This window comes from Mus musculus, chromosome 4 (assembly GCF_000001635.26).
Source record: "Mus musculus strain C57BL/6J chromosome 4, GRCm38.p6 C57BL/6J".
NCBI classification, from domain to species: Eukaryota; Metazoa; Chordata; class Mammalia; order Rodentia; family Muridae; genus Mus; species Mus musculus.
Window position 1 is genome coordinate 88,696,841 of NC_000070.6, and position 13,889 is coordinate 88,710,729.

A 13,889-nucleotide genomic window follows, 5' to 3' on the forward strand; every position below is an offset into this window, starting at 1 on the left:
TTTTTGTTTGAATGTTCTCAATGCGACCTGAGATCATAAGCCTAAAATAATTTTGCAAGGTGAAGGTTCTCAGTAAACTAGATACTCCATTCTAAATGGAAATTATCATTGCAAAGAATTTGGTCTGTACTCAGCAGTGTGTATATGTATGTAGTCACTCACTTATAAACACATTCACGTTTAGTGACGTTTACATTTTGAAATAAAATTTATGATTCATTAAAAAAAAAACATTCACAACTACAGACTTTCTGCGTATTTAAACATTGGTCTGGTGTAGGGACAAACGTTTAGGCAGTCTTCACCTCTATTTTTCCACCCTTCTTTTACATGCAGAGTGATGCCCCTGAAGCTCTGTGCATTTCTGAAGCTATTCGTGACTTGCTGAACCATTCATGGCAAGGAGGCACTGGGAGCAAAGGGTGCTTGTTTTACTGTGAAAGTGACTCATTACTTTTAAAAGAGCTTCCCTGCGGTTTTTCTGCCTGCGGGAACACATTTGCAGGCCATGCAGTTGGGTGTCACTGGTCTCTCAAGGTCACTATTAACGGCCTCTGCCCTCTCAGCCTACTTCTTTCATCCTGAGGTCTAATGCTCTCCCTGCTGTAACCATCCTGAGTATGGGTTCTTTCTAGTTGTGTCTGAGTGCGACAATTCTAATCCTAAGGCAACGCTGGTTTCCCCTCACCCCATGGCTCATGCAGTGTCTCTCATCTGATCATCTACACCTCCTGATGGACAGTGATAATGTTTCTCAGCACAAACGATTTCCTATCACTTCAAAACTCTGGTTCTAGAATTGCTGTTCCCTTGTCCTTCCAGTGTATAAAACCCTCGAGTTTGTGTTAGCGTGAAAGGCTTCAATAATGACTCGTGTCACTCATAGAAAACTGTCAGGAAACCACAGAAGCTAAAACAAAAGTCGATTTTGTTCCATGGCTGAAAATAAAGTGTCCAAGTTGTCATAATTCTATTTTTATTAGACAAATTGCAAGGTCCAACCAACTCTGTTTTTGAAGTAACTCTATTTTGTGCAAGACCAGGGTCTAAACTCCAATTCCAGGAAGAAAATCAGAGTCCTCCTGAACAAGCATTCTATGGCAACCCCAACCCCAACCCCTTAGCAACAGCCAGTCAGGCTACAATAGCGGGGTCAAGGTACATACAAATAACTCAAGACACCCTGCAGAGAATAGGTAACTTAGCCACCCTTTTGTCAGGTGTTGTTTTTTTTTTTTTCCCTTGTGTTCGGTTTATGCGCATTACACCCAGAAATCCAGTTTTTATAGATTAACTTGCTGAAGCATATGGAAATTCCCCATGCTTGCTGTAACTACAATAAATACCCTGCACCCCTAGACTTGGGGTTCTCACTCTGACACGCTGCAGTAGGGACAGTGAGAGACCTTGCTTGCAAGCTCATATAGAGACCCTTATGTGTTTGCATCACAATTGGCTCTTCAGTCCCTGCAAGTTGGGCATAACAAAATATTTTGTATCTTGTAAATGCTGTATTTATAATCAATCTCCTTAAATCCTGAGGACTTACTATCTTTGACAATGACAATGATGGACTGATGTGTTACCTTCACTGCCAGCTAATTATTCACAAACTGGTGTCCTATGTGTGTTCATGCAGGCCGTCTGGTACACTACCCATGTTCCACACACACAATGACACCATCCTTGCTAGTTTGTCAGGGACACATTTGCAGGCCATCTGGTACACTACCCATGTTCCACACACACAATGACACCATCCTTGCTAGTTTGTCAGGGACATAAAATTTCTGTGCTTCAGCTGGGAAAGCTCTGTGCTCTAAACTTTTCCAGTGTTTTCAGCATGTGACAGCAGCTTAATGGTTGACACTTGTTTCCTTCTTCATTCAATACATACGATTTCATGGAGAAGTAATGAGATTACAGGGAACTAAGAGAAAGACTGAAGAGTGGAATCATTTTTCTCTATGTCTCTCCTATATGTTTTATTTATTTCTACTTTTTTAAAATAAAATAAAACTCCGTAGGAATTTTGTGGTCTAAAAGAATTTGTTGAAACTTCCGTTGTCATAAAGCTAAAGGAAGTGACCTTCACTTATGAAAGAGGGAAGTATCAATTGGGGAAACATGGTGGAGCAAAGCTGCGTGAGTCAAGACAAGAGCAAGGTGAAAGCTGCACTCTGCTGCAGAAGCCACAAAGACAGGTGTAAGCGGATGCTTCTGGCAGAGACTAGCCAGAGCTGCTCCATGCAGATCCGCTGCCTTTGTGAGGCCAGATACTTGTATTTTCTCTCATTTATGGGAGTCTCAAGTAGCTTTGAGGACAGAAGGGAGGAACCAGACTAGCTCATAAAAGACTGGTGGCCAGACCCCATTCACGATAAAACTAACTCCAGATGGCCAGACTGTATGTTAATAATCCTTCAAGGCCAAGAAAATACTATGTCCAAAAATCTAAACGATAATAGAAAGGGAATTAGATGAATTTTAAACTTTTGTATTAATTTTGATAACAATTAAGATGACATTAATATTTAAGTGATGCTAGTAATGGGACTTGTATTGCTGTGAGGTTTTTGAGAATATTCACCCTTATGCTTGCCTGGCAGGGGAGATACCAGGAGCTAGAGAATATTAACTCAGCCCTCTTGGTAACACTATTTGAATGATCTTCATTTATGCAACATCTTAGGGGAATTATTAATCTTCAAAGTTAAAACAAAGAGTTGAGATGTGGTTTGTCTGCAACAGTCCTTAAAAAGAAAGGAAGAATGGAAACATGAGAATTCAGAGCCCAGGAAAACCCATGGCATGAAATCTGGAGGGCAGAGGAAGAGGACGGGATAACAGCAGATTAAATAGGCTTTTTCTGTGTGTAAGAAATAATTCAAAATACCTTTTAGGTTTACTCCGTGTGTGTGTGTGTGTGTGTGTGTGTGTGTGTGTGTGTGTGTGTGTGTGTGTGTGTGTATGTGTGTGTGTGTGTGTGTGTGTGTTGGTGTACACCTGTACCATGGGTAGTTGAATGTCTTTATCTTTGTTTACAACTGGCATTAAAGCAGATTTTTCCCCCACATTTTTTGTCCCTGTATTATGAGTTTCTTTAGTTTTATAAGCTATTATGGTTTTACAGACATTTAGCAAACCTGTAACAAAACTGTCATGTCTGAAGTACTGTCCTCTCTGTGACAAATGCAGACTAGACTGTGTCACATGGAGCATCTCTCCTGGTCCCAGATGAACCTGTCAAAGCTCACATGTATCAAGAGCCATCCTGCTTGGGCCCCAGTGCTGTCACTGGGACTTGATAGATGCCTGTAGAGCTGGGATGGTGCCCTAGGGCTGGCAGTGATGAGTTAGTTTGCTTCATAGGAAGTCACAGTGAGTGGAGCTTATGAGGGCTTTTCAGTGGGTTCCACTGCAGTGGAGTTTCCTACTGCTAAAAGAGAAGACAGGCTGGACCTGGTGGTACAACAACACACAAATGTGTGGCAGGAGAGCTGCAAGTTCAAGACCTGTTTGGGCAACTTTGCAAACATTTGGAACAATTGTACCCTAAAACACTAAAGAATGGTCAATGGGATGGGGATATAGCTCCAGAGGAGAACATTTGGCTAGTATGTGTGAGGACCTCCTTTGAGTCACTAGTATTAGAATGAAAGAAGAATGAAAGAAAGATGAGAGGTTTAGACTGGGAGGTGTGGCTTAGTGGAAGAGCAATTCTCCACTCTGCATGAGGTGTCCTGGGCTCCAACCTTAGCGTTAGTGAGAAAGTGGAAAAGGAATGGAGGGTTGGTGTGTAACTTACTCAGGAGTGGGTTCATCACCAACACCACACCAAAGTTGGTGTGGTGGTTCATCTGTAATCCCACACCTCTAACAGTAGAGACATGAGGATTGAAGCCCAAAGTCATGTTCTGTTAGACAGTGAATGACTTTGGGTTCATTGTGATCCACATAAGATCCTGTCTCAAAATAAGAAAAGACAGCAAGAAAAAAAAATAAAGTTTTTGTTTACACATATGTACTCTTTAAAACTCCATAATGGCCAGGTCCATAATTAACTGTCACACTTTCCATAATTGACCTTATGCCACTCGCATTAATGACTAATGGTTCTAATGTATTTGTAGAGGTTTCATGCTCGTTGTTGTGTGGGCCCTAATCCTCAGGAACAGTTGTAAACTCAAATGTGCCTATTCAGAGCACAGTGCACCAAGCAGAAGGAAGAATGAGAACTGACCGAACAACCTGATTGAACTAGGTAAAGGCCATAAATTAACCTTCACAAAAGACTTTGCTGCCAAAAGCAGTTGTGATTTCTCAATAGCACTGTTGTTATTGTTGTTTTCTTCAACCACTTCTCACTAAATGTACTCAAAGTCTCTGACCCTCTGTACATGCATACACTATCTGCAACACACTTGTATTTTAAAGAAAGTGAATTATGGGTAGTATCTAAGAGCTTCCCTGGGATGCCTGGGTTCCATGAATAGCTTCTCTGCACTGTGATAATGTGCTGTTTTTTAGGGAAAACACACACACACAGGCATATGCACATACAAATGTGCACACACACACACACACACGCACACACACACACGGTTACAAAGGATGCTAAAATAACCTATAGAGCCCCTTTCTAATAGTCCACAGGCCCCTGTGACCTTAGTCACGCATGCTGGGGACACTGGCTGTTGGTGCCTTCTCCCTGGAACAGCAGTGGGCTCTCAGAAGCTTCTTCAGTCATCTCCATTTTCTAAATGAAAACTTTTAAATGGTTAACTCCACATAGCCCAGTGCTTGCTCCATCCCTCAGAATGCTCTTAGAAATGTTTCATTCTACTCTGCTTCCCTTCTGTGTTCTCTCACAGGACACATTTGCATTGTAAGCAAATAGACTTCCTGTGCTTTGTCTTCTAGTGGAGCAAAAATGAAGAAATACCTGAACAAGGGAAAGACGGGCTCCTACATCCTTAACCAATTCACTGGGGGTTGGCTTATGTGATTAAGGCTCTTTATTTAAATGTTTTCTGTATATTATTGGACATTAGTGGGTCTTGACCACTGCAACTCAGGAATGAGGAAGCTTCAGAATTCAAGTCATGGTCACAGTCATACTCTTGGTTCTGATCTTCTAAATGGTAGTTAATTCTATCTGGCCCTGCACATTGTTCTTTTCCTAAAAAGACTGTGTTCACTGAGTCATTGCAGCCACCATCCTGGGTTCCTTGTCATGTGGCATAGACACTGCTTATCAGAGCTTCAGCAAAAGGATCAATGTCTGGTTCTTCTATCAATCAGATGTTGCTGATTGAGCAGGTCAATACTCTTCCAACTCATCTCACCCACATCCAGTCCATCTTCTCAATTCTATAATTTTACAAATGCATAAAAAGTCAATGTTGCCTTATGAAACAAAATATAGCTACAGACAAGTCCAGGGCAATGTGTCAGTATGGAGACAATAATAAAACTTTCAGGTGTAATTCTTTATATAGAAAAAAAAATGACACAAGGAACAACAAAGATAGAAGTGGTCAGAATGGGACAATGTTATGCAATCACAAGGTCAGTCAAGCTTACACAACCAACAACTCGCCCCAAAATGGTTCCTATGGGATGAGATCCTCTTAGGAAGAAAAGGATCATGGGTGTTGCTGCATGTTGTTTACAAAGAGATGTCCATGCTCACAAGGGAACTTAATGAGTCCTTTGGAGAAGTCTCCAGAGCTCCAGGCCAGTGAGTCTGCTGAGATGAGAACACCTGGCTGGAGCCATGTGGCCCGCTGCTGGTGCCCTGGCATAGTATGGAAACTTGCCTGTCTTCTTTTATATTTCCCGCAACAGGTGCTGAACCAACATGTTGGGTAAGAATCCACTAGAAATTTAAGATTATTAGCCTGAGAGTTAGATGTTTTTTTGTTTATTTATTTGTTTGTTTGTTGAAGTAAGGAGCTGGGTAGAGCTGAGATGAGTCACATGGACTCAAGGTCAGGAATTGAAACAAAGAAAGCAGGCTCTGGGGTCCCCTGCTGTGGGGAGTAGCAGGCTGCTCTCCTTGCGGAGAAGGAGGAAGGAAGTTGCCTACTTCTTAGGGAAGAGATGGATTGAACTGTGAATTTATAAAATTGGGATTATTTGCTTTTAGGAAAGATTTATATACAGATTTTGTATATAATCATGTGGGGATTTTTGCCCCACATGATGGAACTAGTATACAGAAAATTAGTCACTGATTCCAAGTCGAGAGGACAGTGATAATTACCTGCTATAAACAGGTATTAATTAATAACGTCTGTAGTTCCTGGTAGAGAGCTCAACAGATATATAACAGGTATTAATAAAATTAATATCAGTGGCTCTAGGCAGAGTGCCAAACAGTAAGATGGTATGTAGATAGTTTGCTCTAATATGCCTCACAGGATACTCAAATTCTGTTTAATGTGGGATCCACGGGAATCTTGGGTTATAATCCTGCTTGGCAAATTGAAAAGGCCTAAGAATAGGCACATACAGTATTTTAGTTTACTTCATTTGTGTTGGATTGTTTTAACTTTCAAAACGGGTGTGATTTTGAGTTTTGTGGTTATATTATTCCTCTGGGAGAGGGGTCAATATAAAGGTTTTTCTGGTTCCTGGCTCAAGGATATGCTGATTTGGGAGTAAGGTATTGTCTTTACATTTTTAGAAAAGGTGATTTAGTGTCTTTACACCTTCCAGAGTAATATGGATCAGATGTGATAAAGGGAGAGCCCCAGAGAACTAGATTCCAGAGAATCAAACAAAAACGTTATCTTGATGATACTAAACCTTTGTTGTGAGATTTTCATTTTACAGAATATACAGCTTTGGCGAGAGTCATAGTCATACATGCTGAACTGATGTGCTTGAACTCTCAGCTGGATCCAGTCAGGACATAGACATCAGAGACTAAAACAATCGTTGGTGTGGCCTTCTTAAGGCCATCCAACTCCCCCATTTTTTCTTACCCCCGCCCTTCAAAAATAACTCAACGGCCATTTTCAGCTTGAAGAAGTTATGCAGAGTCATCATCTCCATTCCCTGGGCTTTGGGGCTGGAGGTGGTTATTCTAAGGTTGTCTTTCTAGAGAATTTAGAAATGGTCCTATTTGGAACAGGGAGGAAATAGCTAGACTTGACTGTATAGCCATAATTCATTTGGTAGAAAGCTTTTTAATTGTTACTAGTTGAAGTCATAATCTCTTATTTTGGTACAGAATTTATTTTGATACAGAATCAAGGTTCCATTGGTATAAATTTCTTCTATTGATACAAGAATTTTGGAAGTACAAGGTTTGGGCCTAGTCCTTCTATAAATGCCATTGTAAACTGATCTGAGATGTTTAAGCCTGTGAGTTAAGGGCCAGATAACAAATTCTTGGCTCTGAGTTTATTGTTAGGGTGTTTTCAAGATATTTAACTAGAAATAGTTGAGAGTAATTAATGAACCACAGTCCAGATTACTTTACATAGATAGTTGATTTTTTTAAATGTCAGAAATCCACAGAACATAACATTTAATGTTATTTATTCACTTGTTGTTGAGACAAATCTGCTCCTAACAGCTTCGCAGATTCAAAGCAGCAGCTGATCATCCATACCTCCAGGTGAGGCTGGACATTGTGGCTAGGTCGCCACTGGGCAGAAAATTGCCAATCTCTCCTGCAGACCTGTACTGTTCTTGAAAGGACACAATTTATGGTTAGGACAGTTTAGTTCTACAGAAACAGAATAGGCTAGTCCTTAATAGCTCCTGTTTTTCGAAGGTCTGTCAGATGATCCTGGGCCAGAAGGCTGAAGACTGATGCTCCAACTTCCTGACCTACTGGGGCTGTATAGGTAGGCAGCTGTCTCTACAATAGTCTCAGTTCTGGAAGCTGTGTTAGGCTTCCTATATATTTTCAATTAATGTTGGTATTCTCAGATTTCTGACAGGGTTGAAAGACTATTTATAGTCTCATAGCCAACCCAGGCTACTTACACTGAGAGAACAGATTTGAGAGAATGGTTTTCAGATGATTTACAATCTAAAGCCAGGACATAATTCAAATGTATAAGTCTTTTAAGTTAGGATAGATGACAATGTTCTATTTTAATGACAAAAATGATGGGCTGGGTGTTAGGTCTACCTTATATCTTATAAATTACAGAATGGTAATAGTAGTGCTCAATTTATATTTGAGAGAAAAGTTTTTGTTTTAAATTTGAACAGAAAAGGTAATGTATAAAGGTAATTTTCCCTGTCCAATTAATTAAATTATTTATAGAACAAGAAGCCTGTGATTGGACAGGGAAAAGGGAGGCAGAGCAAGGAGGGGCAGAGACGGAGATGGAGGAGAGAGGTAGGAAGAAGGAAACAAGATGGAGGATAAACAGGATAATTCAGATTCCATGTGTTTTTAAAGCCACAGGTAGATAGATATGGTATCATATAGGGATAGAGTAATTGGGGTAATTTGTCTAATCTAGGTGGGCAGCTTGTATCATTATCAATTGGCCCTGAATTTATTGTGTGGGCATCTTGTGTATTAAGAATTTATTGATACATAAATCTGATTGATTAATTAGAAGCTTCTAGAGTTCTGATTTTACCGGATTACTGTGGATTGTGACAACTAGACACTGGGGATAAGGGTAGAGAAGTATGCTCAGTGTCTAAATCCTCAAGGGAATACTGCATATTTCACTTTGATACAGGACACCAACTGCCTTCCAGTATTCCTATCTACAGTCTTATCCTAGCTGAATATAAAGTAAGAGCTGTTCCCATGTGAGGAGTGACTGTTTTCCAGTCTTCTTCAGAACTCTTCCTTGATGTGTTTTCTTGGAAAAAAAAATGCTCTGAAGATGTCTACTAAGATATGTAAAATATTTTAATATTATGATGCATTTTTATAAGTCTTCCTTCAATTACAATGTGTAGCTGTTAGGATTACCAAAAAAAAAAAAAAAAATGATCCTCAGCAATATGAAGAAAATCTCCATTCAATGATGAGATTTCAGAATGACCAGAATGTGCCCCAGTCCCGGTTGCTGCCCTTGGTAAACTTACTTTCCAGGCATAGCACTTCCCTGGGTTTCCCTTAACCCAGAAGCACTACATCCTGCAAGCTTCCTTTGGGTACAGCATTAAATTATATGGAACAGCTATTAGGAGTGCTCTCTAGCAGATGCATCACAAAACACAGACGTTTCATTGAACTTCTGCTTTCTATTTGTGGCTTCTGCTCTTTAGGGAAACTGCTGAGCTGAAACCAGACGGAAGAGAAAGCAGCTATGTGTGAACAGGCAGAAAGGTGAAGGGAGAGATGACAGAGGTCACATGGCAAAGGTGACAGCTATCCAATCACTAACTGAACATCACAGGCCTTCTGCACTTTCCTCCAAACGTTTTCCCATTGAGCCTCCTATCTCCTAACTAAATGTAAGAGTCTTCCTTCAAATGAAGATCTCTCCTGACCTGTGGTGCTTCTCTGCCTCCCCAGACTTCAAAACCTACTATTACCTATTTAAGCTGCTCCCTTTGAAGTCAGCTACTGAGTAGTGGCTACATTGCCTAACAATTTTAGAGAAAAAAATAATACATTGAAAAGTATTTTTCAATATTTTTATAATATTTCACATACAATAAAATATTGGGAGATACTTGATCTAGAACAGCAGGTGTTGTGTGTGTGTATGTATGTGTGTGTGTGTGTGTGTGTGAGAGAGAGAGAGATGTGTGAGAGAGAGAGAGAGAGAGAGAGGGTCCTGAGAGAGAACCAGGAGATCATAAGATAAAGGATTGAAAATAGAGAATATAAGAGTTTGAAGGATTTGCACAAGCTATATCTCATGCCAAGCAAACTTACTTAAAGAGTATAGCTCTGTATATACTATTTCCAGGAGAGAAATGGTAGTCAGCAGAAACCAACATACAAATAGAAATAAGTCAGCAAAATGCTAACAGTGTTGTACAGGGAGGACACAGGGTGTCTCAAGAGCACTGTAGACGGAGCATACAGCAGCCTTGGGGCTCATCACCATAGTCCCATAGAGTAGGAAGAACTGGGTTCTCATGGTCCTAAGCCACAGCTCTCCCAAGGCGCTGGCTCCAACATATTATTGGCTCTGCCACACTGTGTTCCTTCTCCATAAATCAGTGGTTCAGGGAAAACCTCACTTGATCAGTCCAGCTCTTAACAGATACCTAGCATATTTAAAATATTATGTATGGAAGACAATAACTAAGTGTTTTACAATGCACGTTGTTTGCTGTTCAGAACAACCATGTAAGCACTTTGACTTTATTTTAATCCAGAGAAAACTAAGGCTTGGAGAAAATGAAGTGATTGAACATCACACACACACACAAACACACACACACACACACACACACACACACATCTCTAAACAGAGAAGAATTTCAACACAAAGTTATGTTCTCTGTACAGCTGTGTTGCAGGTTTTGTATTTTCAGTTCCTTTAATAGTTTCCAGTCCCCTTTGCCCTAGAATTGCATACATTTCTCTTGTTTACTGGATCCCATGGTTCATTTTGCAATTTCAGCTAGTCAAGAACTCTTTTCTATGTGTGATGTTGAAGATCTGAGAATTCTGTTAATGTGTTTGGGACTCACAAGGTCCTGTAATATTTTTAAAGTGAGGGAATTAAAGGAGATAGTGGAAAGGAATTCCTTATCCTGTGTCCCTGTTCCAGGAATTGGATGCTCTGAAGTCACAGTAGAAAGCATGTGACAATGATGCCCACCAGCACATTGTGTAAGCACAGCACAATAGCCTGGGTGTGGCGCTTCTTTAAAATGATGAGAGCCAACTCTCCAGCCTTTTTGGAACTCATAATTCTGCCATTTGGGACTCTTCCTTTGGGGTAGTTCCTATGGATATATCTTTGTGTTTATAAAAAATAAATTCCCTTAGAGTTGAACACAACAATGTAACTTAATACTCTTAAAACTATCTAACGATTGAATGGATTTATCTCAAAATTACAATACAAATGAAGGTTTGAAATGTCAGACAGTGAGAATCATTTCTGTTAGAATAAGACTCAATTTTGTCAGCAAGTTGGCTGAGGAAGACAGGGCTCTCCAGAGTTCTGCTCTACCTACCTGCCAGGCACAGGGGCTGTGTTTCTTCTCTCAGGTTCACAGGGATCCTGTGGAAGTATTTCCTCACAGCCAGCAGGGAGTCAGGGGAGTCTTCCTGGGTCAGGGGAGGTTCCTGCACCGCCACCTGGTGCATCAGACAGCCTTGCAGGTCACTGAGCTGTGGTGGAGGTCATTGTAGACTGAGTCTAGGAGGGCTGTTTACCAGGCAGCAGATGAGTCCTTTGGAAGATTCTCATTACCTGTTAGGTCAGTCATGGCTTGAGCCTTCAGAATCTACTCAGCATCCACCTTCTCCTGGGGGAATCCAAAGTCCTTCCTGTCCTTCAGGCAGGAGAGAGGGGAGAGTCTCCTCATTTATGCCAGGAGTGTCAAGGCTCTCATGTTCCTGAGGTTATGAGTCTAAGGCAGGCCATAGCCTAGAGAGCAGGTTGACCATTAGCCCAACATCCCCAAGGGCATCAGGGAAGCACAGGGCCTAGCCTTTGTGGGTGTTGTAGATGCCGCTGGTCCTCTGAGCTATGTGGACCTGAACCTCTAAGTTCTCTACAGTCCTTGTTTTGTAAGGTATGTTTGAGGTTTAATTTTCTAATTGTCACTCAGGCTACTTTCTACTTCTGTCTTTATTTTTCTTCCATGTATTTCCTAGTTGGTTCAGAACAGTGTTGCTCAGGTGTTTGGTTTCCCGCCTCCCACCTCCCACCTCCTGCCTCCCGCCTCCAGCCTCCTGCCTTTACTCACCTGTAAAGTGTTATCCTTAAGCATCTTTCAAAATTACTAAATATGTTGTATTTTAAAGTTTATTCTTTGTGCATATAACTTAATTTTGCTTCAAACTTTTCTTTTCCTCCCTATCTTCCCCCCCCCTCTCTCTCTCTGTGTGTGTGTGTGTGTGTGTGTGTGTTATGGGCATGCATGAGGGTGCTCTCACCCATATATCCATATGTGGAGGTTAGAGCTTGACAGTGGATGTCTTCCTCTATGAACCTCATTATATTTCTTAAAACATAAGTCTCTCACTGAGCCAGATCCCCTCCATCTCATCTAAACTAACTGGCCAGCAAGCTCCCATAACCCTCCTGTAGTGGTTCGAATGAGAATTCCTCCATAAGCTCTCTCAATATGAATACTTGATCCCCAGTTGCTAGTGCTGTTTGGAGAGGCTTAGGAGGTATGGGGTCTTGTTGGAGGCGTTACACCACTGACGGCAAGCTTCAAGAGTTTAAAGATTCATATCATTTCCAGTTTGCTATCTTTGTTTCATGCTCGAATTTCAAAATGTGCGCTCTCAGCCTGCTGCTCTGGCCAACAAACTTCCTTGCAGCCATGCTTCCCCACTATAGCAAACTCTTATCTTCCTGGAACCATAAGCCAAATAAGTCCTTTCTTCCATTAGTTGCCTTGATCATGGTGTTTTATCACGGGAACAGAAAGGTAACTAATACAGAAGTTGGTACTAGAAGTATTGGCTACATTTCTAGGGCTGTAAGAAAACACCATAACCAAGAAAATTTATAGAAGAAAAAGTCTCTTTGAGCTTATGGTTTCAGAGGGCTAGTGTCCTTGATGGTAGAGCAAAGATGTGGCTGCAGGAGCAGGAAGCTGGGGGCTTTTATCTTGAACCACAAGCCCATAGCAGAGAAAAGCAAATTCCAAATGGTTTGAGTTTTTAAACTCTCAAGTCCTGGCTCCAGTGGCATATCTTCTTCAACAAGGACACATGTTCTACATAGTATGCACCATCAACTGGAAACCAAGTATCCAAATGGCAGAACCTATGAAGGACTTCCCATTCAGAACACCATGCCACCTGTCACTATTCTCCTTCCTATAAGCTCCAGGCTATCAACATGCACCAGTGTTCCTGGCTCTTACGTGGGTGCTGAGGATCTGAATTCAGATCTTCATACTTGCTCACCAAACTCTCTGCCCCATGTAGCTGGGCAGTGATGGTGCACACCTTTAATCCTAGCACTTGGGAGGCAGAGGCAGGTGGATTTCTAAATTCGAGGCCAGCCTGGGTCTACAGAGTGAGTTCCAGGACAGCCAAGGCTACACAGAGAAAAAAAAAAAAAAAAAAAAAAAAGGAAAGATTAATGAAATGCAAACTATGTGTTTAGTTCATAGAATCAAAGCACACTCAGTATTCATGTTAAGCATAAGGAATATATACAAATTATCCAATGGTAGGCCAATGCATGTGAGGAGAGAGACAAAAATCCAAAACAGGAAAATCTCAGTCTTCTACTGTCTGTCATTTTAGCATTAATCTTGTACACATTTTATTTATGTTCTATGAATTCAATGTCAATGGTTCTCACAGGATATACAAGATGTAAAACACGTTTTAAAGAAATAGTAAGACTGTGTTAGAGTTGAGCTTTAGAGGCCTATCAATCATTATAATAACCCAGATTATTTTCAGTCCCACACAACCAATCTCCTATCACATGGAAGAAATATTATTCCCAGTGATCATACTCAATAGAGAGATCTCATTGAATTTTTTAAACTTGCATTAGAATTCACATTCCTCAAGAATTTTCAGCAATCAACTCCTAGTTAATTTTAATAAATAATAGAAAAGTGATGTTAATGCTACATGTCAATAATGGGATCCAGATATAACAAGATAAATAGCTAGCTGGACAGTAGCCTTATACAACATGTAGGTGGCAGACATTCTTGTTTCTCATTGCCTTCTTTATAGAAAGCAAAACATCTCTGCACCCCAATGACTGAGGACAAGAAGAAAACAA

The 13,889-nt window shown here is 40.7% G+C and overlaps 1 pseudogene; it reads right to left on the minus strand.

The window, feature by feature from the left end:
• On the minus strand, nucleotides 11,052–11,614 carry Gm13282 (predicted gene 13282; annotated as a pseudogene).